Source organism: Rhinopithecus bieti, unplaced genomic scaffold, assembly GCF_001698545.2.
Source record: "Rhinopithecus bieti isolate Rb0 unplaced genomic scaffold, ASM169854v2 scaffold_13709, whole genome shotgun sequence".
Lineage (NCBI taxonomy): Eukaryota > Metazoa > Chordata > Mammalia > Primates > Cercopithecidae > Rhinopithecus > Rhinopithecus bieti.
In genome coordinates, this window is record NW_016807882.1 from 2,409,343 (window position 1) to 2,423,162 (window position 13,820).

A 13,820-nucleotide genomic window follows, 5' to 3' on the forward strand; every position below is an offset into this window, starting at 1 on the left:
TTTGAGACGGAGTCTCGCTCTGTTGCCTAGACTGGAGTGCAGTGGAGCGATCTCAGCTCACTGCAACCTCCGCCTCCTGGGTTCAAGCGATTCTCCTGCCTCAGCCTCCTAAGTAGTTGGGACTACAGGTGCACACTACCACACCAGCTAATTTTTGTATTTTCAGTAGAGATGGGGTTTCACCATGTTGGCCAGGCTGGTCTCGAATGCCTGACCTAGTGATCTGCCCATCTCGGCCTCCTAAAGTGCTGGGATTACAGGTGTGAGCCACCACGCCCAGCCACCAATTTTTTAAGCAATGAAAAGACCAGCAACAGACTGTGAAGAAATATTTGCAGATCATATATCTATTAAAGAACTTACATCCAGAATATACTTAAAAAAAAAAAAAAAAAAAACCTTCTTACAACTCAATAAGTCAAACAACCCAATTTTATTATATTATATTTTATTTTATTTTTTTGAGACAGAGCCTTGCTCTGTCACCTAGGCTGGAGTGCAGTGTTGCAATCTCAGCTCGCTGCAACCTCTGCCTCCCAGGTTTATGCAATTATCCTACCTCAGCCTTCTGAGTAGCTGAGATTATAGGCATGCGCCACCACCTCCAGCTAATTTTTGTATTTTTAGTAGAAACAGGGTTTTGCCATGTTGGCCAGGCTGGTCTTGAACTCCTGACCTCAGGTGATCCACCCACCTCGGCCTCCCAAAGTGCTGGAGTTATAGGCATGAGCCACCACACCCAGCCCAAACAACCCAATTTTAAAAGGAGCAAAAGACCTGAATAGCGATGTCATAAAAAAAAAAAATGGGTCAGACACAGTGGCTCATGCTTATAATCCCACCACTTTGGTAGGTCAACGGAGGAGGATCGCTTGAGCCCAGGGGTTCAAGAGTAGCCTGGGCAATGCAGTGAGACCCCCATCTCTACAAAAAATAAAAATAAAAAATTAACCTGGCATAGTGGTACGCACCTGCATTCCCCATTCCCAACTACTCAAGAGGCTGAGGTAGGGGGACTGCTTGAGCCCGGGAGGTCAAGGCTACAGGGAGCTCTGGTCAAACCACTGCACTCCAGCCTGGGCAACAGAGTGAGACCCTGTCTTTTGCCCATTTATGCCAAGCATTCCATTACTGGAATGCTACACTTGTGGGAATTATTAATATCCTACCGCTCAAGGTAATCGCCAAGGTCTGATTTTTTAACCAAAAAAAAAAAAAATTGCAACTTTAGACATAAATGGGTCAAGAAAAAAAGACACAGGAAAAGATGCTCAATACTATGAGTCATAAGGAAAATTAAAACTAAAATCACAATGACTCCACTAAACAGTATACAGAGAAAAAAAGAAAAAACAAAAACAAAACACAACGAATCACCAAAATCATGCTGGGCACGGTGGCTCACGCCCGTAATCCTAGCACTTTGGGAGGCCAAGGCCAGAGGATTGCCTGAGCTCAGGATTCGAGACCAGCCTGGGCAACATGGTGAAACCCCATCTCCACTAAAAATACAAAAAATCAGCTAAGCATAGTTTTGCTCAGCTGTAATTCCAGCAGCTTGGGAGGCTGAGGCATAAGAATTGCTTGAACCCAGGAGGGAGAGGTTGCAGTGAGCTGAGAATGCACCACTGCACTCCAGCCTGGGCGACAGAGTGACTCAAAGACAAGCAAACAAATTCATATCCATTAGAACAGCTATAATTTTTTAAAAAGACAATAATAAGTGTTGGCAAAGACATGAAGAAAACTGGAACTCTCAAACATTGCTGTTAGCAATATAAGATGTTACGGCCACTTTGGGAAACAGTTTGGCAGTGTCCTAAAAAGCTAAACGTATGATGCTGTAATTCTACTCCTAGATAGCTAACCAAGAGAAACAAAGTCATATGTTCACATAAAGACTTGTACTCAAATGTTTGAGTATTATTCAAAAGAGTCAAAAACTGGAAATAATCGAAACACCTATATACTGGTCAACAGTTAAAGTGTGTTACAGTAATCTCCCCTAACCTACAGCTTTACTTTCCAGTTTCAGTGACCCACAGTCAAACATGTTCTGAAAATGATAAATGGAAAATTTCAGAAATAAACACTCTATGTTTTAAATTGTGTGCCATTCTGAGTAGCATGATGAAAACTCATACCATGCCGCTCTGCCTCGGACATGAATCATCCCTTTATCCACCATATTCACGCTGTCTACACTACCTGCTTAGTGGCCATCTCAGCTATCAGATCAACTAGTATCGTAGTGCTAGTGTTCAAGTAACCCTTATTTTACTTAATAATGGCTCAAATGCTCAAGAGTAATGAGGATGACAATTTGGATATGCCAAAGAGAAGCTGTAAAATACTTCTTTTAAGTGAAAAAGTGAAAGTTCCCAATAAGAAAGAAAACTTTATGCTGAGTTTGCTAACATCTACAGTAAGAAATCTTCCATCTATGAAATTGTGAATAGCATATTGTTGTAACTATTCTATCACATTGTTTTTAATCTCTTATTATGCCTGATTAACAAATTAAACTAGGTATACAGATATAGAAAAAAATATATAAGACTCAATACTACCTGAGATTTCAGGCATCCACTGGGGGTCTTGGAATGTATCCCACATAGATAAGGGGGGGGACTATCATATACTCATACAGAGAAATACTATTCCAAAATAAAAAGGAACAAAAAACTGATAAACGCTACAATATGAATGAATCCCAAAAACATTATGTTAAGTGAAAGAAGCCAGATACAAAAGACTACATATTGTACAATTCCATTTATAAAATTCCAAAATATCCAGAAAAAGCAGATGGATTAAGACAAAACCAATCAGTGATTGCCTGAGGCTGGGGCTGGGAATAAGGGTTAACTGCAAACAGGCTGGAGGGAATTTTGGAGGCAATGGAAATGTTCGAAAACTAGCTCAAGGTGATAGTTTCACAATTCTATATATCTACTTAAAAGTATTGAATTATATACTCAAAATGAATAATTTTTTTGGTATCAGGTAAGTCAAAAGCTAATTTTTTTTTTTTTTTTTTTTGAGACGGAGTCTTGCTCTGTCACCCGGGCTGGAGTGCAGTGGCCGGATCTCAGCTCGCTGCAAGCTCCGCCTCCCGGGTTCACGCCATTCTCCTGCCTCAGCCTCCCGAGTAGCTGGGACTACAGGCGCCCGCCACCTCGCCCGGCTAGTTTTTTGTATTTTTTAGTAGAGACGGGGTTTCACCGTGTTAGCCAGGATGGTCTCGATCTCCTGACCTCGTGATCCGCCCGTCTCGGCCTCCCAAAGTGCTGGGATGCTAATTTATTAAAAAGTGTACATACCCAAAGAAATGACGTCTACACAAAAACATGAATATTCATAGCAGCATAACAGCCCAAAAAAATAGAATCTTAAATGTCAACTGATGCAGAGATAAATAAAATGTAATACATCCTAAATAGAATATTACTCAGCAATAAAAAAAAAAGTGACTATAGGCTGGGTGCAGTGGCTCATACCTGGAATCCCAGCACTTTGGGAGGCCGAGGCGGGTGGATCACGAGGTCAGGAGATGGAGACCATCCTGGCTAACACAGTGAAATCCCATCTCTACTAAAAATACAAAAAATTAGCTGGGCATAGTGGCACATGCCTGTAGTCCCAGCTACCTGGCAGGCTGAAGCAAGAGAATCACTTGAACCCAGGAGGTGGAGGTTGCAGTGAGGCGAGATCGTGCCACTGCACTCCAGTCTGGGCAACAGAGCGAGACTCCGTCTCAAAAAAAAAAAAAAAAAAAAGTGACTATAAAAAATTTTTTTAATTAAAAAGGACCAGGTGCAATGGTTCACGCCTGAAATCCCAGCACTTTGAGAGGCCAAAGCGGGAGCATTGCTTGAGCCCAGAAGTTCAAGACTACCCTAGGCAATATAGTGAAACCCCATCTCTATAAAAAAGAAAATGGATTGGCTGGGCACGGTGACTCACCCTGTAATCCCAGCACTTTGAGAGGCCAAAGCGGGCGGATCACAAGGTCCGGAGATCAAGACCATGCTGGCTAACACGGTGAAACCCCGTCTCTACTAAAAATACAAAAAAAAAAAAAAAAAAAAAAAAAAAAAAAAATTAGCCGGTGTTGTAGCATACACCTGTGGTCCCAGTTACTCAAGAGACTGAGGCAGGAGAATAACTTGAACGAGCAGAGGTTACAGTGAGCCAGATCGTACCACTGCACTCCAGCCTAGGTGACAGAGCGAGACTCCGTCTCAAAAAAAGAAGAAAACAGATGAAATTAAAAAAGAAAAAAAAATGAAGTACCGACACATATTACAACATAGATATACTTTGAAAGCATTATGCTAAGCGAAAGAAGCCAGTCACAAAAGACCACATATATGGTTTCATTTATATAAAATGTCCGGAATAGTCTAATCTATAAAGATAGAAAGTCGATCAGTGGTTGCATAGGACTGGAGTGCTGAGGGAAAATGAAAAGCGACTGCTAATGGATATGGTGATCTTTTGGGGGATGATTAAAATGCTCTAAAATTGATTATAGTGATGGTTGCACAACTTTTGAGTATACAGTCGGCCCTCCATATCCATGAGTTCTGAATCCATGGATTCAATCAATGAGGTACAGAAACTACTCAAAAAAAATTGTCTGTAAATGAACATGTAGAGACTTTTTTCCTGTTCATTATTCCCTAAAAAACACACAGTATAACAACTATTTACATAGCATCCACATTGTATTAGGTAGTATAAGTAATCTGGAGATGATTTAAAGCATACAAGAGAATATGCATAGTTTATATGCAAATAATATGTCGTTTTTATTTCTTCATTTTTCCTGAGACAGAATTTTGCTCTGTCACCCAGGCTGGTGTCCAAACTCTGGTCTCACGAGATCCTCCCACCTCAACCTCCTGAAAAACTGGGATTACAGGCACAGGCCACCGCATCCAGCAACTATGCCATTTTATTTTAGGGACCTGAGCATCCATAGATTCTAGTATCTGAGAAAGGCCCTAGAACCAATCCCCAACAGATACCGATGGACAACCGTACTTAAAAACCACTGAATTGTTCACCTGCAAAATGGAGTAATTTTTTAAAAAAAAAAATTAATAAGCCCACCAAACTGTACACTTTAAACTGAACTGACTAGTATGTGAATTATATCACAATGAAGTTGTTACCCCCTCCAAAACTGGTATACAACATGAGCAGGTAAAGCCATTAACATTAGCAAGACCCTACAGCCCACAGGTACCAATCTGTTTACTTAAAATAGAAAAATCCCTGGCCGGGCGCGGTGGCTCAAGCCTGTAATCCTAGCACTTTGGGAGGCCGAGACGGGCGGATCACAAGCGGTCAGGGAGATCGGGAGACCCATTCCTGGCTAATACGGTGAAACCCGGTCTCTACTAAAGAATACAAAAACTAAGCCGGGCGACGAGGCGGGCGGCCTGTAGTCTCAGCTACTTGGGAGGGCGGGAGGCAGGAGGGAATGGCGTGAACCTGGGAGGCGGGCTTGCAGTGAGCTGAGGATCCGGCCACTGCACTCCAGCCTGGGCGACCAGGAGCCAGACTCCGTCTCACAAAAAAAAAAAAAAAAAAAAAAAGAAAAATTCCCCAAAGTTACAAATTCTTTCCAACCATACTCAAGCTATTTTGTAATGAGTATTTAATGTCTGAAATAGAGACAATGATTAAATCCAATGAGTTAACATCCACTAAACTTAAAAAACAGGTTTCACAATAAATATTCAAATTTCAAATGCCCAGGGATATTCCTTTTTTTTTTTTTTTTTTTTTTTTTTTGGACAGGGATTTTGCTCTTGTCGCCCAAGGGCCTGAGTGGCAAATGGGCTCACTGCAACCTCTACCTCCTGGGTTCAAGCAACTGTCCTGCCTCAGCCTCCTGAGTAGCTGGGATTAGAGGCGCCCGCCATCGCGCCCGGCTGATTTTTGTATTTTTAGTAGAGATGGGGTTTCACCATATTGGTCAGGCTGGTCTTGAACTCCTGACCTCAGGTGATCTGCCCACCTCTGCCTCCCAAAGTGCTGGGATTACAGGCGTGAGCCACCACGCCCTGCCTGATATTCCAATTTTCCATTTCATGTGTTTAACTACTAGATATCGTCTCAATAATATTTACATGAATGTACTGTGTAAACTGTAATGGTCTATAAAAAGTTTTATTATTCCTAAATTCCCTTAAATGTAATTTAATGGTTTCCAGTCCTATATAAGTCATTCTATCTTTTGAAGAAACTCTGAAACACAAATATCCAATCCTTTCTTAGTAAAGCATACATCCTTCTCTGATTCTGGCACGAAAGAAAGTGCATAATTTACTTCTGGATAGAGAGTCACAGATAAAAAGGAAAGCAAATCTGATTATCAAACACACGATTACTGTTCTCTCATCACCGGATTAAAATTTAAACCATTAAGCTGAAGTAAACGTTCATGAACATAAGAAAGGGGGGAATTTTTAACAGTTTTACAATGACGCGTCCCCCTCTTCCTCATTTAATGAAGTACTAAGAACTTAAAGGCTGGTCTACAGTGAATCTGGCTCCTAGAAAGAGTCCATCCAGGATGCTGACACAGGGAAAAGATTAGAAACTGTGCGATCTGGATTATTCTTGGTGTTACGGAATATTTTTTCGGTCCTTTACGGACATGGAATAAAAATGCCCAAAAGGAGCAAGAGAGAGGGCTCAGCTGCCCTGATCACAAAGCTCCTGGGGCAGAGTCAGCATCCAGCCCTGGCAGAGCCCTCCCCGTCCTCCTTCCGCGCCCCTAGACCATTCCGTCGCGCAGTCTCTAAGGGCCAGCTTCGCGAGGATCCAGAAGGCGGTCGCTGGACGTGCATGTTACGAGCCCGTTTTTGTTTTGTTTAAGAAACAGATTCCGATCTGAGCCAAGCCTCCCTGCCTCCCGGGGAACAGGGGGAGATGGCAGCAGGGTGCCGGCGTGGAGAGCGAGAATAAAAGAACGGCCGAGTACAACCTGTCGTGTAAGCTAGCAGCGCCAGGAAGGAAAGGTAAGCGGCGGCGATAAGGCACGACAGGGAAGGAAACTGGTGTCCAGCACCCACCCTGAACCCAGCCACCCATAGCGGCCAGAGCCTCCCAGGTCCCGCCCCGAGCTCGCGCCCAGCCCCGGCGCCGGCCGCAGACTCCCGCCCTACACAAACCCTCCCAGGACGCGCTTCCTCCGGAGCCGGACCCCCGCCCTGGCCTCCTGGCGGGATGAGGCGGGTCATTTCAGTCCGCTTCTCGGCAGAGGTGACTCGCGCAAAGATGTAAACACAGCGAGACCAGCTGCGCTCGGCCCATCCCCCGCGCCAGGGTCTGTAACCTCTTGCCTCAGCCCTGCCCCGCGCCCCGCACTCCCCGCGGGCAGGCGCTCAGCGCGCCTTCTCCTTTCTCCAAGTCCCGCTCCGCGACCGTTGCCCGGGGACACTCAGCCCCCTTCCCCCAGGCCCCGGCCGGTGTCACCGCCACAGCCGCCGGAAAACCCCTCCGCATACCCCGAAGCAAACAACACAAGCGCGGGGCGGGGGCGCGGAGGGAGGCGGCGGCACTCGGGACAGCCAGGCTTTATCGCCGCGCCCTTAGCGCTCCCTCTCACCAGCCTCGGCTGCCCGCGCTCTTACCTGCTCTCCGCGACGCCTGGGAAGACCGCGGCGTCCTTTTCCCTCTCAGCAGGGCCGCGGACTAGCAGCCGCCGCCGTTGGCCGAGCGTCCGGAGGGAGCCGGGGCCTCCCCAGCAGCCCAAGCCGCTCCACAGGGAGAGGAGGAGACAAAACAGAGGCTCGCCGCCCCGCGCAGCGACCCCCGCCCGCGCCGCCCCACCGACCCCAAACCGCCTAGGCGACGGCGGCGACACAGAGCTCGGCGCGGGGAGCAATGGTGGCCCCGCCCCGCTCCCGGCCCCTCCCTCCAACCCCGCCTCGGCTCCCCCTCGGCCTCCTGCCGCCGCCACCAGGACACTGGAGTCCGCCTCCCCCTCCCAGCCAGCTCAGAGCGCTCCTCCCCTCCCCACGCGGCGGGGGGCGGGGGCGGCACCGCCAGTCACCGCAGCGCCTGTCAAACGCGGGCCGGCTATTTATACCCCGCGGGGCCCCGCCGCCCTCAGGCCCCCACCAGCACGCCGAACCTGCCTCTTTGCTCTCTTGAATCCCGCCCTCCTCTCCTCGCCCAACTTCTCCCAAACCCGCCTTCCCAGGTAAAGACGCTCGTCACTTGTCCAGCTCCCTGCCCAGGGCTCCCCGATCTCGCTCTCCACTCCAGCCCCGGATTGGTGCAGGGGGCTCTGCCGCACGGGGCAGGCGTGTGAGGACGACGGGGCCGCGCGTGCACCTGCAGCGCCCGCCGGCTTCCCCAGCTTCCCCAGCCGGCCGGGACCGCACGCGCACACTCTCGCCACTTAGGGGCCCCGCAGGCCCCGCCGTAACCGCATGCCCAACTCAGGACTCCCGCCCTTCTCCTCTGGAGATGGCCCAAGAGTCGGGCAGTCTGACAGTTACGGGGGGCGAGGTTTTGCAAAAACTCATAGCCCGGTCCTTCCAGTCCCCACTCCTCAGCCTTGGCTAAGTGAAAGGTGGGGGTTCGGGCAAGAGCGCGACGCCGGCCAGGAGCGCAACGCCGGCCCCGCCCCGGCCGGTGACGCACGTGGCGCACCGCCCCGCTAGCCTCGCGCCTCTCGGCGCCGCCAGCTCCTCCTCCCCGCTAGCAAAAGCCCGGCGTAGTACACCCCCGACCCCGCCCCATTCCCAGAAATTACCACCCGCCCAACAGCCCGGCCGCGAGGCGGTTGGTGCCGGCGTTTGCTGACGGTCGGGTGGCGGGGCCCAGCGCGCAGCTGCGGAGCGCGGCGAGCGGCCCCTTGGCGCTACCCGGGGGGCTGCGGGCACCCGCACCGAGCCATTGTCGCTCCTTGCTCGGTCAGCAACGGAGAAGTAACTCAAGTCTGAGAGTTGTTGGTGCGAGAATGAGAGAGTGTTTTGGTGAGGGAGTATTTTGGCCCAAGTGCCTGCGAATTCGAAAACGAAAACCCAGCAGTAGCTGCAAGCTTTTGGTTTCCACACTTTCACACAAAGGGGAGCCTTCGAGCGGGGCACACTCACGCGCCTTCAAGTGCACAAAAGCCAATGACACGGTGCCCTGGGTTGCCTTGCGTAGGAGCGTCTCTTTAATGGGCTTTCTTAGCCACAGTTAATGCATACAAACGCCCCAGTCTATTCCTTCACCACCACCGTTCTCCGCCCCAGCGTTTTCTGTATTTGTTTCTTTAACAAAGCACTGCCTGTCCCGGTGCGCGCGGGGCTGATTTTGCTCCCCTCCCGGGCTTCTGCAACCTCGCCGCGATGAACCTGGCACCTGGCGCGGTATTCACCAGCTCATTTCTGGGCTCCAGCGTTACCCTTTCTACGGCTTCACAACCAGTCTGGAGCAAAGAAGGAACCCCGAGGAATATAAGTGATAGCTGTTCTCTTGAAAGGGACGTTGGAACCCTGGAAATCACCCTAGAGTAAGGCTCAAATGTCAGAAAGCTGCAGGAGGCTCCAGATTTAGATCCCTGAAGAGCTTAACAATGTAATGATCTCTTTCTTTTGTTAATATTGTCGTTGCCTCTATTTTCTTGGGGGTGAGTGTTCCCTTCCTGTCTTAAAAAGCAACTCTGGGCCGGGCGCAGTGGCTCACGCCAGTAATCCCAGCACTTAGGGAGGCCCCGGAGGGTGGATTGCCCGAGGTCACGAGTTCGAGACTAGCCTGGCAAACATGGTGAAACCCCGTCTCTACTAAAATACAAAATTAGCCCGGCATGGTGGCACACGCCTGTAGTCCCAGCAACTCTGAGGGCTCCTATTCTTATTTAAGAATTTTTTACTCTTGAACACAGTGGAAACCTGGAGACCACGATTGTTAATCAAAGATCCTCTTAACTCTTCAAGTTTTCTGGATTCCTGAGTTCTAAACCATAGGACTATCGACACCCTTTTGAACTAAAGAATTTGTAAAGCTTTGGTAACATTAAAATCTTTAATACATAATAAACAGGATTCTGCAAACATAGCACCCTTTCTAAGGGAGTCTTTATCTCACTTCTTGTAAAATAACTTATCACTTATGGGAACCATTGCCCACCATGATATTTGTAGGGAATTAATTAATAATAATATTGCATCTTCATAACATAACATAGCATACTAAGGAGCTGGCAAAGACAAAGCCTGATTCCTGTTGTTAGGGACAGATATCACCTGCCGAGTCATGTAATTTCTGTTGTCAGCCACGTTGAGAAGAAAGTCTCTCCCACTGCCAATTGGCAATAAGCCGGAAAGTCCCAGGTGGATAACAGTGGTAGATAACATTATTGTTCCCAATTTTTCACTACTCCATGCATGCATGCCCTTTGAAATACAGCTTTGTAGTTCCTCTCAGTAGAGATAGGATGTTTCTCCACCCTGTTCATGTTGGGCTTAGATCAGTCCATTTGCTTTTGGCCAAAGAAGATAGGCAGAAGTGACAGTGTGACAGTTCTGAGCCTGGCCTCAAGAGGTATTTCATGTTTCGCCTTCCCTGTCTGGCACTCTTGTTTTTCACAATGTGAAGAACATACCTGCCTAGTTTGCTGGTCCAAGAAGTATGAAGCAGGTCTGAAGCCAGTCTCAGGTTGGGGTCAGCAACCCAAAAAATAAAGGATGGTTGTTTCAAGTAGTGTTTTGGAGTAATAGTGTTTTGGAGTAGTTGGTTCCCAGAATTAGTGTTGTGATAGCTGACTGAAACAACAGCAGAGAGAGCAATCAGATTCCTTGGTATTGGCCTGGAAGGTGCCTAACTTGATGTCTTTCAGGCAGCTCTTTGGCTATGGTTCTTAGACACATCCTTTATAGAAGCCAGCGAAGTAAGGAACCCAGAAATTTTACAGCAAGCTTGTCCAACTCAGTGCCTGCAGGCTGCATGTGGCCCTGGACAGCTTTGAATGCAGCCCAACACTTTCTTAAAATACTTTTTTGCGTTTTTTTTTTTTTTTTTTTTTTTTTAGCTCATCAGCTATCATTAGTGTTAGTATATTTAATGTGTGGCCCAAGATAATAATTCTTCCAGTGTGGCCCTGGAAAGCCAAAAGATTGGACACCCCTGGTTTACAGTAAAGCATTCTAAAGAACAGGTATCAGAAGGAAAAGTCTAGTGTGGCCAGTAGTCCTAGTAACAAGCTAATGATCACGGAATAAGAGATCTCTGTGTTGTAACTGGATTGCATTTGCTTTTGTTTTTTATGTTATATAGTTTATTTTTTAATTATACAAGTGATTCATTAATACATTCTCATCATCAATTTTCAAATAATTCAAAATAAACATTTTAAAACCCAAGTTCCCCTTCCCTCTCCATTTCCATTCCCATTCCTCACTTACCCTTCACACTTACCCAGCCATCCCCTACCTCTAGTTTTCCACAGATAACCATAAATGAAAACTTAGCCTTTAAGCTTCTAGACCTTTTTCTGTGCATGTATATACATGTATTTATATACTAAATATAAATATGATGATATAATATGCGTATTAGGTATAATGCTTTTATACTTCTTTTATCTGTGTTATTTCTCCCTTTGTTTTCTTCAATATATAGAAAAGTGGGTTTTTTTTTTTTTTTTTTTGGAGACGGAGTCTTGCTCTGCTGCCCAGGCTGGAGTGCAGTGGCCGGATCTCAGCTCACTGCAAGCTCTGCCTCCCAGGTTCATGCCATTCTCCTGTCTCAGCCTCCCGAGTAGCTGGGACTACAGGCGCCCGCCTGGTCGCCCGGCTAGTTTTTTGTATTTTTTAGTAGAGACGGGGTTTCACCGTATTAGCCAGGATGGTCTCGATCTCCTGACCTCATGATCCGCCCGTCTCGGCCTCCCAAAGTGCTGGGATTGCAGGCTTGAGCCACCGCGCCCGGCCGAAAAGTGGGTTTTTTTTAAATTATTTCATCCTTGGCTGGGTGCTGTGGCTGCATCTGTAATCCCAGCACTTTGGGAGGCCAAGGTGGGAGGATCACTTGAGCCCAGAAGTTGGAGACCAGCATGGGCAGGAAGATCACTTGGTTCGAGACCCCATCTCTACAAAGAAAATAAAATAAAGTCAGCCAGGTGTGGCGGTGTGCATCTGTAGTCCCAGCTACTAGGGAGGCTGAGGCAGAAGGATCACCTGAGCCCAGGAGTTTGAGGTTGCAGTGTGCTGTGCTCGCACCACCCCACTGCAGCCTGGGTGACAGAGTGAGATCCTGTCTCAAAAATAAATAAATAAATAAAATAAAACAAATAAAATTTCATTCTGCCTTCAGTATAATAGACCAACCAAAGGAAGAGATTTTCCTGCTTTTATATCAGAATGTTAAATGGTAGGAGGACCCTTTAGGGCTCAGTATGGGGGTGCAGTGGCAGTGACAATCAACATGAGGAACAGAAGAGAAAACAAAATTCTGAGTAGTGGCCAGTAAGTCGTTTCCCTCTCTCAACCTTTCAACTTCACGTTCTCAGGCAAATCCTTGGAAGTACTGAGTTATATTTGATTAAGTGAGGTAATTTTCCCTTATGACATTCCAAGTCCAAGAGAATGTAGTGGAAGCTATGCTGCCTTTTCTGACCTAACCTCTGGAGTCACATACCATCACTTCTGTTGTATTCTCTTGGTCACACAGATTGATCCTAATTCGTTGTGGAAGAGTACTACCTGCTACATAAGGACATTCGTACCAAGAGATGAGGATCACTGAGGGCCATGTTGGAAGCTGGTTGCCACAAGGGCATTTACTCAGTAGTGAATTTTGAGTGATTGACACTATTTTTAAACAGATTCCCTCATCACAGGTCAGCAGATTCCTTGGTTGCCAACTACTAGGTAGACTTTACAGGAACAGCCAGAACAATCTCTTCTTTGCCATTCTTTAAAGAACGAGTAGTTCTGGACAACTATCGAACAGCAATATTCTATTGTTAACCTATCTTATTTGTGAAGCATTATATCCAACACTCCATACAAAGATTATTCATACCTCTCCCACGCTATGGGTCTGCAAAGTAATCCAGTCCCCCAAACTCACTTTTTGTTTTAGGTATTGTTTTACCTTTTAGAAATCAGAATCTTTTAAATATTGTATATTAAATAAGTTACAAGAGGGCTGCCTTAGAATAACCAAACCCAAAATAATTTGGAGGGCATGGGTTAAGTTTCCAGAATCCAATGAAGTAATTTTGAGGATGAAATTTGAAGCATCCAAAAAATAAATAGAAATTTGTACCATCGAATGCAATCAGATAAATAAGCAGAAAGTATAAACTTTTCAATATAGAAGGAAGTTAAATCCTCATGAGTTGCATCTATAACTTCATCCTGTAATGTTTTCTGAGTAAAATAAGTACTTAAAACCATTTCATAATTTCAGTGTAGTTGATATATTTTTAAAAGCAACCTTTCTCTTTAAAATAGTGCTTTGTAGTTGGGGAAGAATTCTCCTTAATCTATGGTTCCTACAAATTAATTTTAAAGGAATATTTTAATTGCTTATTAAAATTTGAAATGTTTACTAAGAGTGAATGTACACTTTATTCGAGTTTAGAATTTTAAATGTTTTTGATGTTGAAAACCAACTTTCGTTAGGGGGCAGATTTCACTCCCATATCTTTATCATAAGTTTAATAAGTCAAAATTAAATGAAGCATCAAGCCATTTTATTAGTTCATGTAAAATCATATTATCTTCTTTTTTTTTTTTTTAAGATGGAGTTTCGGCTCTTGTCACCCAGGCTGGAGTGCAGTGGCACAATCCTCGGCT

The 13,820-nt window shown here is 46.2% G+C and overlaps 1 protein-coding gene across 2 annotated transcripts in view; it reads right to left on the reverse strand.

Moving 5' to 3' along the window:
• Positions 1-7,929, reverse strand: part of ELF2 (E74 like ETS transcription factor 2) — a 130,479-nt gene extending 122,550 nt beyond the window's left edge. For both annotated transcript variants that reach the window (XM_017884045.1, XM_017884038.1), the window contains exon 1: positions 7,653-7,929. The gene's annotated coding sequence lies outside the window, so the exon portion shown is untranslated. The remainder of the gene's footprint in view (positions 1-7,652) is intronic.
• Between the last annotated feature and the right edge of the window lie 5,891 nt (positions 7,930-13,820).